The sequence below is a fragment of the Pan paniscus genome, chromosome 16, assembly GCF_029289425.2.
Source record: "Pan paniscus chromosome 16, NHGRI_mPanPan1-v2.0_pri, whole genome shotgun sequence".
Classification (NCBI taxonomy): domain Eukaryota; kingdom Metazoa; phylum Chordata; class Mammalia; order Primates; family Hominidae; genus Pan; species Pan paniscus.
The window spans coordinates 10,206,595-10,223,892 of record NC_073265.2 but is presented as its reverse complement, the minus strand read 5'-3'; the positions used below and the strand labels follow the sequence as shown (position 1 = coordinate 10,223,892).

The window sequence follows — 17,298 nt, the reverse complement described above, 5'->3', positions numbered from 1 at the left end:
TTAGAGCAAATGAATTGTTCTCAGTTCTGTAAATATCCAGCTGTGGTTTGACATAGCAACTCTCTTTGTATTTGCTTGGCAGCATTTATAGAAACAGCTGGTAGACCCTGGGGAACCAGGGCATAGTGAGATTCATGGGACGTTATTTCACCTACTCTTGAGCCATTCACACATTTGAGCTCGCAGAATTATCTGGTCGATGATCAGTCTCTTGAGGATAATGAGATGGTCAACATCCAAATCCAAAGATACTAATGAGATTTTACTTTTTTTTTTGAGGTGGAGTCTCATTCTGTTGCCCAGGCTGGAGTGCAGTGGCATAATCTCGGCTCACTGCAACCTCCACCTCCTGGGTTCAAGAGATTCTCCCGCCCCAGCATCCTGAGTAGCTGGGATTACAGGCGCCCGCCACCACCCCTGGCTAATTTTTGTATTTGTAGTAGAGATGGAGTTTCACCATATTGGCCAAGCTGGTCTCGAACTCCCAACCTCAGGTGATCCAGCCACCGCAGCCTCCCAAAGTGTTGGGATTACAGGCATGAGCCACCGTGCCCGGCCTTACTTTTTATTTTCAATTAAGTGAAACAATTACATGGAAATTGAAAAAAAAAAAAGGTACTCTAAGTAGACTACTCTAGTGTATTTTAATTTTCTTGCCAATTCAGCCACTAGGATTGTGTCACTTGTTTTTTTGATTTTAGTTTTTCGTATCAAAAAGCAAACCACTGTTTATATTTGAGTGCTGGTTTCAACTGTATGCTGCCTCAAATAAACTTAGATTATATTACAAATTCTTTTTTACATAGATTTCATTGGCTATATTCATATATCCTCAAAGGTTTCCATTGTGTTTGAAGAGGTATCCTAATTGTAATAAATGCTTTTGACTGGGGATGCCAGGGAAGCTTTGAGACTAATGTCTCAGATTTTTTTTTAAAAAGTTTATATTCTATAGTGATCAAAGATGTAAGAATAATTTTTCTTGTCATTCATTGGATAGTCCAGTGAGTGTCTACTGTGAATTCTTATATTCACTTGTAACTAAACATTCCATTTGGCAAATTTCGTTTCATAACTTCCCTAATTTCCTCTACACTTTGTAGATTGGGTGAGATACAATTCCATGGAATTTTACCACTGAACCAGTGGAGGGCTAATTTTGTCATTTGTACCAGTTAACTAACTTGGGAGGAAACAGAACAACACACTCCTGAGGTAGTATCCAATTTTTAGTAAATTTATTTTTATTATTTTTCAAACTGTCAGTGATTTGGTTTGGTGAACAATAGGTTAATACAGACAATGTTAGGAATTATTAATCTGATGCGCTATCTGAAGCATCAGTTTCCTTTATTTTTAAGATTTTTTTCTTCTCTGTAGTTTGGATAACATTTAAAACATTACCAAGAGTTTATAAATTAGTATATTTTCTATGCTGATTAATAATGAAACCTTTTGTCTTATACAAATTTTTAAAAAATGGACGTGTGTGTGCATGTGTATATATATAAATATATATATATATATAATCTCTTTTCACAAGATGATGCAGACTAAAACTGCATTTTACATTTTATATGGCTAAGTTTATTGTTTCCTTGTGTTGTAATATGATGGAAAGTAATGGGAATAATTCTGCTTCCTGTCCTTAGGGACCAGTAGGAATTTTCCCATGATAAGCATTTTGTCCTTAAAATACTGACATCCTGTTAAGAGATCATGACACTCCAATGACCATGAGACCCTGGCTATGCTAGTCAGCCAGGGGGCTGACCATTGACAGTGATGCTGGTCTCCATGATTAAATAGTGTGGGTCAGCATGTCCCAGGGTGACAGAAAGCTGTGTGATCAGTGTCTGTCACATATCTCAGACTCAGGGTTCCTTTTTAAAATGTGCCTGGATCGATGATGACTTAAAGATTTATCTAATTTAAATCTGAACAAAATGAGTGACCAAAACACTTCTGTACCACTTCTGTGAGCTGAGGTCCAGCACAGAGACCACTCCAGTCAAACATGTGTTGCCTGGAGTTGCAACTAGTTGGTCAGTTAGAAGCAACCACAGGGACTGGGGTATTTGAAAACCACTTGAGTGCATTTATTAGAGGAAACGAATTTTACATTTGTGTATAAAAATTCAATTGTAGGGTAAAATGGAAACTCTGAGAGTTTGGTTGGCGGCATCTATATACCATAGAAACAGAGCCTGGGAAGCAGAACAGTGAGACCCAAGAGAAATGTTCCTGCCTATACTTGGTCTGTTATCACATTTGCCTGAGCTACTGATTGACCTTTCGAGGGTGATGAGATGGTCAAAATCCAAGGATATGATGAGTTTTTACTTCTCATTTTCTTTTTTTTTTTTTATTATACTTTAAGTTTTGGGGTACATATGCAGAACGTGCAGTTTTGTTACATTGGTATACATGCGCCATGGTGGTTTGCTGCACCCATCAACCCATCATCTACATTAGGTATTTCTCCTAATGCTATCCCTCCCCTAGCCCCTGACCCCCCAACAGGCCCTGGTGTGTGATGTTCCCTCCCTGTGTCCATGTGTTCTCATTGTTCACCTCCCACTTATGAGTGAGAACATGTGGTGTTTGGTTTTCTGTTCTCGTGTTAGTTTGCTGAAAATGATGGTTTCCAGTTTCATTCATGTCCCTGCAAAGGACATGAACTCATGCTTTTTTATGGCTGCATAGTATTCCATGGTGTACATGTGCCACATTTTCTTTATCCAGTCTATCATTGATGGACATTTGGGTTGGTTCCAAGTCTTTGCTATTGTGAATAGTGCCGCAATAAACATATGTGTGCATGTGTCTTTATAGTAGCATGATTTATAATCCTTTAGATATATACCCAGTAATGGGATTGCTGAATCAAATGGTATTTCCAGTTCTAGATCCTAGAGGAATTGCCACACTGTCTTCCACAACGGTTGAACTAATTTACACTCCCACCAACAGTGTAAAAGTGTTCCTATTTCTCCACATCCTCTCCAGCATTTGTTGTTTCCTGACTTTTTTTAATGATCGCCATTCTAACTGGCATGAGATGGTATCTCATTGTGGTTTTGATACACATTTCTGTAATGACCAGTGATGATGAGCCTTTTTTCATGTTTGTTGGCTGCATAAATGTCTTCGTTTTACTTCTCATTTTCTTAAAGTGAAACAATTTCATGTGGTATCTTCCAAGTATATTTTAATCAGTTGCCAACCCAGCTGCTAAGATTGAACTGTTTCTTTTGTTCTTCTCTTGTTTTTTTCTATTAATTTAGCAAACAATTTCATATATATTTTGCTATCCTTCTCCATGGGGCCTGCATCTTCAGATTCAACTAGCCATGAATTGAAAATACTTGACAAAAAATTGTATGGTTTCATCTGTACTGAACATGTACAGTCTTTTTCTCTTTCTTTCTTTTTTTTTTTTTTTGAGACAGAGTTTCACTCTGTCACCCAGGCTGGAGTGCAGTGGCACGATTTCAGCTCACTACAACCTCTGTCCCCCGGGTTCAAGTGATTCTCCTACTTCAGCCTCCTGAATAGCTAGGATTACAGGAGCCCATCACTGTGCCAGGGTAATTTTTGTGTTTTTAGTAGAGATGGGGTTTCACCATGTTGGCCGGGCTGGTCTCGAACTCCTGACCTTAAGTGATCTGCCTGCATCAGCCTCCCAAAGTGCTGGGATTACAAGCATGAGCCACCATGCCCAGCCAAGTACAGACTTTTTCTTTGGTTATTATTCCCTAAAACAGTACAGTATAACAACTATTTATGCAGCATTTACATTGTATTCAGCATCATGAGTAATCTAGAAATGATTTCCTGCATATAGGAGGATGTACATAGGTTCTATGCCAATAGTGCACAGTGCTCGCTGTGTTTAAAGAAATATCCTAGGTATAGAATAAATAATTTTGAAGTCAGTGTGTTGAGAAAACACTGACATGGATAGAAAATATTCTGTCTAGAATAGAAAAAACAGAATAGAATAGAAAAAGTTCTATCTGTATCAATCTGATCAAAGATGTGAGCATAATTATTCTTGTCATACATATAGTCTAATGAATGTCTAAAGTGAATTCTTATAACTGCTTGTAACAAAATATTTCATTTGGCAAATGTTGTTTCACAACTTTCCTAATTGCCCATGTACTTTGTAGATTGGTTTTCACAGAATTCCATGGACTTTAACTGCTGAAGTAATGATGCGCTGATTTTGTCATTTGTACCAGCTAACTCATCTGGGAGGCAACAAAACAATACTCTCCTGAGGTAACATCGAATTTTTAGTAAATTCATTTTTGTGTGTTGTTTTTATTATTTTTTTAAGTAATTGAGAATTTCATTAGGTGTGCAAGGAGTCACTTAATACAAATAGTATTAGGCATTCAATACTCTCATGAGATATCTGAGCCTTCAGTTTCTTTTATTTTAACATTTTACATTTTTCTCAACTTTAACATCAGAAACATCCTATAAGTGTAATAAAATTCTTATACTTTACATATAGTTACATAGTAAATCCTCCTGTCTTATTTAAGTTTGAAAAATGAACATGTATACTTCTCATTCCCATGTATATAATCTCTTCCCACAGAATGAGGTGGACCAAGAAACTGGGCTTCATACGGATGAATTTATTTTTTTCCCCGTGTGGAGACATAAAGGAAAAGTATAGTGAATAATTCCGCCTCCCACCCACAAGTCCCCATGGGAATTCTCACATGTTAAAAAGCATTTTGTCCTGAAAATAACAACAATTTTTCTTAGGGAATCAGGACACTCCAATGACAGTGAGACTCTGGCTATGCCAGTCAGCCATGGGCTGGTCATTGTGCTGCTGGTCTCCATGATTGAATAGTGTGGGTCATTGGTGACAGATAGCTATGTGCTCAGTGTCTGCCACATATCTCAGGTTCAAAGTCCCTTTTATAAATGTGCCTGGATGGATGACGACTTAAAAATGAATCTCGTTGGAATCTGAGCAAAACGAGTGAGCAAACCACTTCTGTGCAGTTCTGTGAACTGAGGTCCAGCACAGGGACCATGCCAGGCAAACACGTGCAGAGAGTTCAGTTTGGTCAGCAACTGGTACCAAAATGGCCTGTGGTATTGGAAAACAAACCCACTCACATAGCTTACAGCACATGAATTGTACAGAGGTCTGTATGTGTTTGTATATATTTATATATGTTTGTGTACATATATCTTTGGGGATTATATGGCATTTCTTTCAGTGTTTGGCTGGTAGTGTCCATACTCTCATAGTAAACAGAATTACACAAGAGTAGAGGGAACAGTAGGAAATGGTTTTGCCTACCCTAGAGTCTTTTATACATGTTTTTAGGTGCTATAATCTTGTGTGTGAGGTCAGTCTCTCAGGTTCATTAGATGGACAGTGTAAAAGGTATTATGAGGGTTTACATATCTATTAAGTAAAAGAAATATATGGAAATTGAAGAGTAGCTTTTATCTATTAAAGAAAAGAATGTATGGAAATTGAAGGGTACTTTCTATTTGTGGAAAGTCTTAACATTTTAATTTCCTTATTGATCTTGTCACAAAAGTTGGAATTTAAGTTTTGCCTGTCACTCAAAGAGAAGCTTTTTAGACATTTGATTGAGGGATTCTAGTAGATGCTATAGTAAACATTTCTAATTGTAAAATGATTAAATTTGCAATTCATAGAGTTTTATGTGGATTTCATTGCCTGATATTCATTATTTTTATTAGTGGGTTTCATAGATGTTTAAAGGGAGATCCTAGTTTTATTGTGTGATACTAAGGGAGGCCTTTTGGTCTTAGAAAACTGACTTTCAGTACTACCCATTTCCAGGGAGTGAGCATAATTTTTATTCTCATACCACATGGGCAAGTGAATATCTATGGTTTATTTCTTATAACTCGTCATTAGTAATTATGAAAGTAAGAAAGTTGACAAATGAAACTCTTTTAATTATGAGGGTTTCATTTGTCGACTTCCTACTTCCTCAGTGTGCTTTGTATATTGGAGGTAATACTGGAATTGCATGGAATTCCTACTGCTGCTCCAGTAACCTGCTGATTTTGTCACATGTACCAGATTCGTTGTCTGGCAATGAGAACAATACACTTCAGAGGTAATATTGCAATTTTTAGTAAGTGCATTTTTCCTGGGTTAGTTCTATTATTTTATTTTAGCAAGTAAGATTATAATTGGTTTTTCAAGCAGTCTGTTAATCCAAATGGTGTGAGGCCCTAATAATCTGGTTAGTCATCTGAAGTTTCTGTGTTCTTTGTACAGTATTTTTATACTTCCTCTGTTTTCAAATAACATTAGGATACCCTACTAGCAAAATAATTTAGTATATTTTATATACTTGTGCATAGTAAGCCTGTTGTATATGTACACTATTTGCATGGTTGGCAAATTACATTTGCACTTTTTATTTTTCTATAATTTTTTCCTATTTTCAAAGGTTAATGTGGACCAAAAACTAGATTTCATATAAAAGAGTTTATTCCTTCTACTTGAGGTGTGACATGAAGGAAAGTAATGGAAATAATTCTGCCCTCCCATTCTCAAGGGCCAGGGGGAATTCAAATATTGGTAAGCATTTTGTCTTGAAAGCACCAACATTCTTCTTAGGGGGTCATGACACTCCAATGACAGTGAGACCCTGGCTGTGCTTGTCAGTCATGAGACTGGTCACTGGCTGTGATGCTGGTCTTTGTAATTGAATACTGTGGGTTGGCAAGTCCCCAGGTGACAGAAAGATCAGTGTTCAGTGTCTGCCACATATCTCAGGCTTAAGGTCCCTTTTATAAGTGTACCTGGATCGATGATGACTTAAAAAAATGGAAACCTTGGAAATCTGAACGAAATGAGCGACCAAGACACTTCTGTGAGCTGAGGTCCAGCACAGGGACCATACCAGGCAAACCCATGGAGGGCGTTCAGTTTGGTCAGGAACTGGTACCAAAACGAACCCACTTGCATATGTTAGAGCAGATTTATGTTAGAGCATATGTTAGAATTGTACAGAGGCCTATATATCTTTGGGAATTACATGACAATGATTTAAGTGCATGGCTGACAGCCTTCAAACACCTAGTAATCAGGCTTTGGGGTACCAGTGTCAGAGGAGTGAACATTGTAGAAATGGCTGTGCCAGCACTCGAGTCATTCACACTATTTTCGTAGATGCCACAACATTCTTAGTGAGTATCAGCATGTATAGGTATATTATGTAGTCAATTAGAAAGAAATTGTCAGTCTTTGCTTGCTATTTATTCTTTCACTAAAAGAAATATGTGAAAATTGAAGAGTGGGTTGTATTCATGGGATTATCTTATTACATGCTGGAATTTGCTTCCTAACTCAGTCTCAAGGATTAGAACAGCATTTGTTTTTCTTTTTCCTGTCACTCAGGGAGCAATTTTCTAAGCATTAGATGATAGATTAAATTAGATGCTTCATTAAACATTTTAATGTGAAATAATGAAATTTCTAGTTCTAGGGATTTTAGGTGAATATTGTTGTTGGCTGATAGGTATATTCTTTCATTGAGTCTTTGTACATTTTAAGAGAGATTCTAATTTTAGTAATACTCGGGGCCTTTGGCCTTCGAGACCAAAATCTTGGAAACATTGATTTTCTGTACTTACCCTGTTCCAAGCAACAAGCAGATTTTTTAGTTATGTGGATAGTCAAGTGACTATGGCTAATTAATTACAAACTGTTGTCAGGAATCATTCAGTTGGGAAGGTTTTGTTTCAAAACTCCTGTAATGTCCCCTGTGCCTTGCAGAACGGAAGTGATTTTGGAATTGCATGGAATTCTCACTGCCATCCCAAAGAAATGCTGATCTTGTCACTCTTACCTGTTTCATTCCCTGGGGCAGAACAAAAGGACGCACTCCAAAGGTAACATCCAAGTTTGAATAAATTTACTTTTTATGGCTTATTTTGTAATTTTTTCTGTAGTCAAGTAGATAATCAGTTTTGTGAATGATCTGTTAATAACAGTATGAGGCATTAATTACCTGGTGAATCATCCAAGGCTTTCATTATCCTTTATTTCCAATGTTTTTTTTTGCGTTCTCCCTTTTCAGTAATATCAAAAACATCCTAGTAGAGTTATGTTAGTATATTTGATATTAATATACATAACAAATGCTCCCTTCTTGTGCATGTTTGACAAATGGACATATATACTTACCATCTTCCCATATTTGTACTGTTTTCACAGATGGGCATGAACCAAGAACTGGGTTTCATATAAAATATTTTATTCTGTCCTCTTGAGATGTGACATGAGAAAAGTATTGAGAATACTTCTATCACCTCATCTTCAAGAATCCGTAGGAATTCTCCCATGGTAAGCATTTTGTCCTGAAAATACTGGCATTCCTCTTAGGAGATCGTGACACTCCAGTGACCATGAGACCCTGGCCATGCTAGTCAGCCATTGGCCAGTCATTGACTGTGATGCCAGTCTCCATAATTGAATGAATAGTGTGGGTCAGTGTACCCCAAGCTGATGGAAAGCTGTGTGCTCAGTGTCTGTCACATATCCCAGGCTTAAGGTACCTTTTATAAATGTACCTGGATTGACGATGACTTTAAAAAAAAAAATCTCATTGAAATCTGAAAAAAATGAGTGACCAAACCACTTCTGTGAGCTGAGGTCCAGCACACATGACAGGCAAACGTGGAGGGATGTGGATGGTCAGTGCCCACAGGGACTGGGGTATTTGAAAGCTAATCTGCCTGTGTATGTTAGAGGAAATGAATTGGACAGTCATCTATAAATATCCTATTTTTTAATAAAATGGCTATTCCTTTGGTGCTTGGCTGGTAGCATCTATCCACTGGTAGTAAACAGACCCTGGAAAACCAGCACATATGTAGTGAGACCCCATGAGATATGATTGTGCCTACCTTTGAGCCATCCATAAGTTATCTGGGACATGACAGTCTTTTGAGTGAGAGCAGTTTACTAAGGTCATTTAGATCATCAGTTCCAAAGATGGTGTGGATCTTATCGATTATTTTTTTAGGCAGAGGTAATATCTGGAAAATTAAGAGTGATTTCTAACCATGAGAATATTTTAGTTTGTTTAAATTTGCTTGCTAACCCAGTACCAAGAATTCAGACCTTTTTTCTGTCTGTATAAAGCAATATTCTAGACATTTGAGTGATTCAAGTAGTTGTTGTGAGATGATTACATTTCCAGTCCTTGGAATGTTATGCGGATTTTATTGGCTAATCTTCATATTTCATCAGTGGATTTTCCTATGCATGTTAAGGGAGATCCTTGTTAATTGATGTCTAGGTGGACTTTATGGTTAACCTGAACAGGTCTTGGAAAAAGGACTTTAAACATTCTCCTGTTCTGTGGAATAAGTATACTTTTTTCTGGACATACACGTTGTCAGTGAGTATGTATCATAATTCCTCATAACTTCTTATCAGGAAACATTCGATGTGGAAGATTTCTTTCTCAACTTCTCTAATTGCCCCTGTGGTTTGCAGGTTCCATGTGATACTAGAGTTGCATAGATTTTTAACCTTTACGCCAATGAAGATCTGAGGCAAACATTGCCCCTTTTTTAGAAGTTTGCATTTGTCACTGATAACTGTAATAATTGATCTTGTTGAAAAGCCTGGGAAATGAAGATCTGATACGTCACTTTTACCGGCTTCCTCAACTGAAAAAGAATACAATGAAACACGCTGAGGTAACATCTAATTTTTGATATCTTTTTTCCTGGGTTATTACTGTTTTAAGTATTTAGGAATTTAATGGGTGCTATATGGAGTCAGTTAATTCAGATACTATAAGACCTTAATCTGGTGAGTCATCTGAGGCTTCTGTTTGTTCTTTTCCAGAATTTTTGTGCTTTCTCCGTCTTGCTGATGATCTTTCTATGGGCCTGAAGCGTGGAGAGTGCCAGAGAGGCTGATCCTCAGCAGTGTGGCAGAGGAAAGTTGGGTGCGACTAAGGGGTATGCGGTGCCCAAATGCCACTGGGTCCTCAGCAGTACCACCTGGTGAGCGTCACTCTTGAGAGCTGAGAGTAGGTGGGAAGCAGCTCATGGTAAGAGGGTTCAGAGGCCGCCTTTCCCTCTCTGCGCACTGCCCAGTTCTTCTAGTCCCATGTCCTGGGACAGTACCATACCTGTGTGTGTCCTGCCTGCGTTGCTGTGACCACTTTTAGTGGAATCAGGTACAGTGCAGCTCTGCAGCTTCTGCAAATTGCCACACTCCCACTCTCAAGCAGGTTGAGTGCTACGAGTGATTTTTAGACCATTTGTTTATTCCCTTATCATGGCTTTTTGTGACTTCTTCCTCCCCAGTCCCTTGGGTCACCTTTAAAGGTAAAGTAATCCTGAGGTGGTTGAATTTACGGAAATGCTATGCATTGTTGTGAATGGAATGTTCACCGGGCCAACATCTTTTTGGAACTTTGAGCAGACTGATAGTCTGGTTGCACATTTGATTTGTCTGGCAGTAAATGTTGGACAGTATTTGGACTGATGGAAGCTAGAGACAAACACATTGACTATTGTTGAATAACACTGGAAACATCTTAGGAGAGCAGTACATTAGCTAATTTAATAGGTACATAAACTGAATCCCACTGTCTTGTGCTTGATGGACCAGCAGACACATATGCTTGTATCGTTCTCATGTTTCTACATGTTTACCCTATTCCCACAGGTCAACAAAGACAAGGCACCTAGCATCACATGAAACTTTATTCCTTTCCCTTTTGAGATGTGACATGAAAGAAAATAACAGAAATGATTTTTCCATCCCATCCTCAGGGACCAGTGGGAATGAATTTTACCATCCCACCCTCAAGGGCCAGGTCAGGTTGCTAAGCATTTTGTCACTAAAATATTGCCCTTTTTTAGGGATTATGTAATACTCTATAAGGCACTGTCTGTGCTGAGCAGCATGGAGCCTGGGTCATTGCTGTGTTGGGGGCTTGGTCTCCATGACTTAATAGGGTGGATCAGTGTGTCCCAGAGAAGTGTACTCCAGAGTGCTCATTTTCTTTCATGTTTCTGAAGCAAACAGTGCCCCCTTTTTTAGAAGTTTGCATGTGTCACTGATAACTTTAATAATTGATCTTGTTGAAAAACCTGGGAAAACAGTGAGTTAAATAATAACTTCTCTGAACATGAGGTCCAGCCCAATTACCTGCCCTAAGCAAACTATATGGAAGGAGAGTTCAGTTTGTTCAGCTATGTGGTCCCAGCAAGGGCTGTGGTACTGGAAAACTAACCAGCTTACATGCACTAGAGAAGTAGCATTGGACAGTGATCTGTAGGTACCCAGTTTGGAGATGAAATTGCAACTCTGAGTTCTTGATTGGCAACATAAATATGTTGATAGTAAACAGACCCTGGGGAATCAGCACTTGAGTTGTGAAAAGCGGGAAATAGCTATGCCTACACTAGAGCCATTCACACTTTTGCTGGAGCTGCAATAATCTTCTAAGTCATGCTTGCTCTCTTGAGGGCAATGAGATGGTCAAAATCCAAGGAGATTTGGGGTTTTCACTTTTCATTTCTCTATTAAGTGAAAAAAGTATATGAAAATTGAAAAATAGATATTACTTATGTAATCTTCACAGTATAATTTGCTTGCCAAGCAGTCACTGGGATTTAATCAGTTTCTTTGTCTTTCGTTTTTCTCATAAGCTGAGAGAATAATTTTGTGTGCACAGAAGTACTGTCTTCAGCTACATGCTGCATTAAACATTCCTAGATGTGAAATGATTAAATTTCCAAGTTTTTAAAATGTGGATTTTTCTGGCCACTTTTATATCTTTTCAATGGGTTTCTAATGGATTTAAGGAGAGAGCCTAGTCATGATGAATGGTGTTGTGTTGGGTATGCTGAGGAAACTTTGAGACCAATGTTTCAGAAAAAATTATTTCTATACTGTCATGTTTCAAGTACCGAGTATTGTTCTTGTCATACAGATGGTCCAGTGAACATCTCTGGTGAATTCCTTACAACCAACCTCTTGTTACTAAATATTCCATTAGGAATGTTTTGTTTCTCAACTCCCTGATTTCCCCTTTGTAGATTGGAAGTGATATTGGTGGAAGACAACATTTTGCCGCTTGGAATTCTCACCTCCACACCAAAGAAGTACTGTTTTTGTCATTTGCACCAGCTTCTTTCTCCAGGAAAGATCAAAACGATGCACTGCAAGGGTAACATCCAATTTTTAATACATGTAATTCCCTGGATTATTTTTGTTGTGTTATTAAATAACTTAGAATTTTTTTACAAAGTCTGTTGAACCAAACACTGTAAGGCATTAATAACCTGGTGAGTTATTTGAGGCCTTTTTTCCTCTCCTAGAATTTTTGCACAATTTATATTTTGAATAATATCAGAGACATCCTAGTAGAGTAATGAATTAGTACATTTTATATGCAGATACATAGTGAAGCCTCCTTTCTTATGCATATTTGACAAATGGACATGTATATTTCTCATCTTCCCATATTTTTACTCCATTTCCACAGGTCATGTAGACCAAAATGTGAATGTCATATGAAAGAGTTTAAACATTCCCCTTGAAATATGACAGAAAGTATCAGAAATAATTATACCATTCCATGCTCACAGGCCAGTGGGAATTCTCACAGTAAGCATTTTGTCCAGAGAATATTCTTCTTAGGGAATTATAACATTCCAATGATAATGGTAGTCAGCCATGTGGCTGGATCATCGTTCCTGTATCCTGGTCTCTATGACTTAGTGTGGTGATGGTGTCATTGTGTCCAAGTGTGACAGAATTGTTAGTGTGTAGTGTCTGTCTCCTATCTCAGGCTCACAGTCCCTTTTATAAACATGCCTGGATTGATGATGGCTTCAGTATCTTTTGGAAATCTGGACTAACTGAGCAATAGAATTGCTTCTTTCAAATTGATTTCAAGTCATATAAAAGGCCATGTTACACATATATTGTTAATCTGAGGGAGGCTGTGATCATTTAAGTTGTATTTTATAAACACTAGGACCACCAGTAAGAAAACAATTCAAAAAATATTAAAAGAACAACCAAAGAATTAAAATAGAATAACCGAAAAGATCTGTTTAACACAAAAGAAGGCAGTTAAAGATGAACAGAGGAACCAATAAGACATATAGAAAACAGATAGGAAAATGACAGACATAAACCCAGCCATATGACAATTATATTAAATTTTTAAGAGATTAGGAAATTCCGTTGTTTTTTAAACATGAGCAACTCTACGCTTTCTACAGAAGAGACACTTTAGAACAAAAGATACAAATAGTTGGAAAGTAAAAAGATGGAAAAAGCTATATCCAGCGAATCCAGAAGAGAGCAGAAGTGGCTATTCTGACATCAGAAAAAAGAGACTTTAAGATAAAGTATTGCTAGAGAGGAAGAAGGATAGTGTTTAATGATACAAGGGTTAATATGGAATATGTAACAATTACAATCATATCAGCACTAACAACAGTGCCCAAAACTACATACACTGAAATTTAACATGATTGAGGGGATCAATAGGCAATTCAACAATAAAAGCTTTTGTTCATACCCTCTTCTTAATCACTGATAAGTCAATTAGATAGAGCATCATTGAGGTTACAACATACTTAGCAATGTTGTCAACCAATTTGACCTGAGATAGATAGATAGATAGATAGATAGACAGTTAGACAGACAGACAGACAGAGAAAACTTCACCCAACAACAGAAATACAAATTATTTTCAAGCATACCTGGAACATTCTCCAGGATAGAGTATATGTTAGGCTATAAAACTGTACTCAATAAATTTAAGATTGAAACCATGTAGAGTATGTTGTGTGACCATAGAGGAATTAGAAATCAACACAGAAATAAATTTGGAGGTCACAAGATATTTGGAAATTAACACACTTTACAGAGCCCATTGGTCAAAAATATATATATTAAACTAGAAAGGCCGGGGGTGGTTGCTTACACCTGTAATTCCAGCACTTTGGGAGGCGTAGGTGGGCACATCACTTGAGGCCAGGAGTTCAAGACCAACCTGGGCAACATGGCAAAACCCCATCTCTACAAAAAAACACAAAAAATGAGTTGAGCATGGTGGTGCATGCCTGTAGTCCCAGCTACTCAGGAGGCTGAGGTAGGGGAATCACCTGAGCCCAGCAGGTAGAAGCTGCATTGAACCAAGATTGCACCACTGCATACCAGCCTGGGCGACAAAGTGAGACCCTGTCTAAAAAATAAAAGGAATCCAGAAAACATTTTGCATAGAATTTGATACAACTAAAGACATGCTTAGAGGGATATTTATAGTTTTAAATAACTGTATCAGAAAAAAAGGGAAGATAAATAAATGACATAAGCTTCCACCTTAAGAAACAAGAAAAAGACTAAACTAGAAGATGAAATCCAAAGCAAGCAGAAGGAAGTAAACACAGGGATTTGAGCAAAAATTGATGACATAAAAAACCAGACAAAATACAGAGAAAAATCCATGAAACCAAAGGTTGGGTTTGTGCAGAGATTTGTGAAATTTACAATCCTTTAGCTAGACTGACACAGATCATTAGAATTAGGAATGATGGAGACAACATCACTACTGACCCTATAGATTGGATCAGGAATGTCGCTGTTTGCTGCATTGTGCTTTCTTGAGGGGAGAGCTATGAAGGAAAACAAAGTTCTCATTGCACTTACAACTCAACAACACAGCGTTGACATTTTGATTCTCATTGGCTTCAGTGCTCATCTCTGTGAGGTTTCCAGAAGATCCCATAGCAATATCACTCATTCTAAATTTATCTTTGGGCTACTCTGGGAACACTGTCTATGGGTTAGCCCTGCTCTGCAAGGAGCAGTAAGAAAATATATATATATTTTTTGAGGCTGAGTCTCGCTCTGTCGCCCAGACGGGAGTGCAGTGGCACGATGTTGGCTCACTGCAACCTCCACCTCCAGGGTTCAAGCGATTCTCCTGCCTCAGCCTCCCAAGTAGCTGGGATTACAGGCACGTGCCACCACACACCGCTAATTTTTGTGTTTTTGTAGAGACAGGGTTTCACCATGTGGGCCAGGCTGGTCTCAAACTCCCAACCTCAGGTGATCTGCCCTCCTTGGCCTCCCAAAGTGCAGGGATTACAGGCATGATCCACTGTGCCTGGCAAGTATGTTTGTAGCCAGTGGGGAATTGTTTTAACTAGGCAATAATTTGATCTATTTTGGGAAGCCTCTTGTAATCAAATCATATATCAACATTAATCACATGGTGAGTCCTCCATGGTTTTCATTCCTAGAGATTCTAGGATGTTTGACATTTCTCTGCTTAGCTTATAGCAGAAAGGTATTGGATATCAAGAATGTTTGAACAGTTTCTCCTTTTTGGGAATGAAGATGAAATTGGGCTAGAATGAGATGTGTGATTGAGAGAATGTCCCTGAGGCCTGAGCAGTGTGTCCTTTTGGGTATGGGCATTGGAAGCATGTAGTGAATTCTTATAATTTTATGTTGCCTCGGCATCCATCTTGAGTATAAGCTTAACTTTGTTATACCAGAAGCAAGGCTTACTCACTTTTGCACAGTTTCCAGTTCTACACCTCCTTCTCGTTCCTCAGTGTGGTTGGTCCAGATAGCTGCCTTATCCAACTGCCTCCTTTGGACCACTTCATCATGGGACAGCTTGATGCAATCTACTTGACAAGACCCTGGAACCCCACACCCCTCATGGAACCAGTGTCCACCTCCCAGTCACAGTGTGACCCCAGGGAACTCTTGCCTGCTTGCTTTAAACCCACCACTTAAAAGTCTCCACAGAAAACCTGTTTGAATAGTACCTTTGACCCAATAAGGGCATTGGCCCATGGGTGTCTCTCTCTCTCTCTCTCCCTCTCTCTCTCTCTCGCTCCCTGACCTCTGCGTGTGGACTCCAGGCATGCCATATACCCCTCAGGACCTGTAAGTAATAACTATCTTTATTTTTATTTTATATCTCTCCTAATCATTGAAAAGGTGCTCTCTATCTTGAAGATACTATATTAAATAAAATGAGAACTTGTCCCTAACACAGTTAGTGACAGGCTGAAACATGCTGATTGCACTCTTTACCCATTTAGTGATTTTTCTCAAGTTACTCTACACCATGTATTATCAACATAATTGATATTATAGGATAGAATTATAAGACACTTCTTTTGCCACAGAAAGTTCTATTGGACTCAGATTATCTAGAGCTACTACATGTATGCTATTCTATGATAAAAGATGTAGATGTGATAAAAACATTTATAAAATATCTGTCTTAGAAAAGTTAGCTAAAATTATTTTGGGAAAAGTATGTTTGAAAATAGAATCGTAAGCTACCACATTGTGATAAATATTTCTAAATGTGTCTATTAACTTGTCAGGAGACAACAGAGTGAATTAAAACAGTAGCCTTGTATCAGTATGTTTTTATTCAGAAGACAAACGCACGTTTTAACTATTATATGTTCTTGGCTTAACTTTTTTTGTAAAGTTAAGACATTACACTTTTACATGAATCTGTAATTTCAAGATATCTTAATGGTTGACAGGGACAGGACAATTGAAGAAAACCTGTAAATACATTTGGTAAAATTTATGATGCATTGTTTTGCAGATGGCTTCAGAGGTTATTAGCACATCTGTTTGAGATATGCACAGTTTTACATTTGTCCCTTAGGTAATCAACAGGGCTGAGATCAGTAAATCACATGTAAGCCACTGTTATGAGACTATTCTGAATAGAGTTACATCATTTTATCATATCTAGACTTTCTAGTTATATTGGTGCTGTTGAAAATGATTTTGTATTACATGCTTTCTTCCAAATCATAGATCAAGATATTTTATTTATGTATGTCTTTTAAATGAAGAGTGGTTAGGATAGTTCTGATTATTGCACATAAATATTGCCTTTCACTAGATTATTGTTTCGGGCCAAATTTTAGACTATTATTTTAAAAAAGAGTAGCTTAGTTTAATCCAACCTTTCCAGATATTTAGAAATTATTGAAATGTATATTTTGTGAAGATGGTCTTATGAAAGTTGTTCAGCTAGGAACATGTCCTTCACCAGTGGAATTCTTAGAAGCTTTCCTTGGGCTTCACTGGGTGCTAATAGACCATGATCGTATTGCTCTGTATATAATGGTACAAATTTTGTTTTATAACACTTAGTCTTAATAGAATGGGAATATTTTATCTTACTAACGTAGTCATTAGCTGGCCACTCTCTGTGTCCATTGGACCTT

General features: G+C 37.8%; 1 protein-coding gene, 2 non-coding genes and 2 pseudogenes across 3 annotated transcripts in view; all 5 read left to right on the top strand.

The window, feature by feature from the left end:
* LOC100988855 (uncharacterized) overlaps positions 1 to 15,983 on the top strand; it is a 74,713-nt gene extending 58,730 nt beyond the window's left edge. The window contains exons 3-13 of the transcript XR_008621144.2: positions 1,104 to 1,215; positions 2,149 to 2,257; positions 4,176 to 4,287; positions 6,474 to 6,604; positions 7,805 to 7,920; positions 8,246 to 8,374; positions 9,333 to 9,438; positions 9,533 to 9,738; positions 9,890 to 10,050; positions 12,100 to 12,230; positions 15,958 to 15,983. The gene's annotated coding sequence lies outside the window, so the exon portion shown is untranslated. The remainder of the gene's footprint in view (positions 1 to 1,103; positions 1,216 to 2,148; positions 2,258 to 4,175; positions 4,288 to 6,473; positions 6,605 to 7,804; positions 7,921 to 8,245; positions 8,375 to 9,332; positions 9,439 to 9,532; positions 9,739 to 9,889; positions 10,051 to 12,099; positions 12,231 to 15,957) is intronic.
* LOC112437332 (small nucleolar RNA SNORD116) lies at positions 1,901 to 1,992 on the top strand. Its single transcript, XR_003025956.1, has one exon. It is a non-coding gene; the product is annotated as a small nucleolar RNA SNORD116 (small nucleolar RNA).
* Positions 4,959 to 5,049, top strand: LOC112437331 (small nucleolar RNA SNORD116). The gene has a single exon (XR_003025955.1). It is a non-coding gene; the product is annotated as a small nucleolar RNA SNORD116 (small nucleolar RNA).
* Positions 6,831 to 6,913, top strand: LOC112437326 (small nucleolar RNA SNORD116; annotated as a pseudogene).
* Positions 8,604 to 8,687, top strand: LOC112437330 (small nucleolar RNA SNORD116; annotated as a pseudogene).
* Positions 15,984 to 17,298: the final 1,315 nt, after the last annotated feature.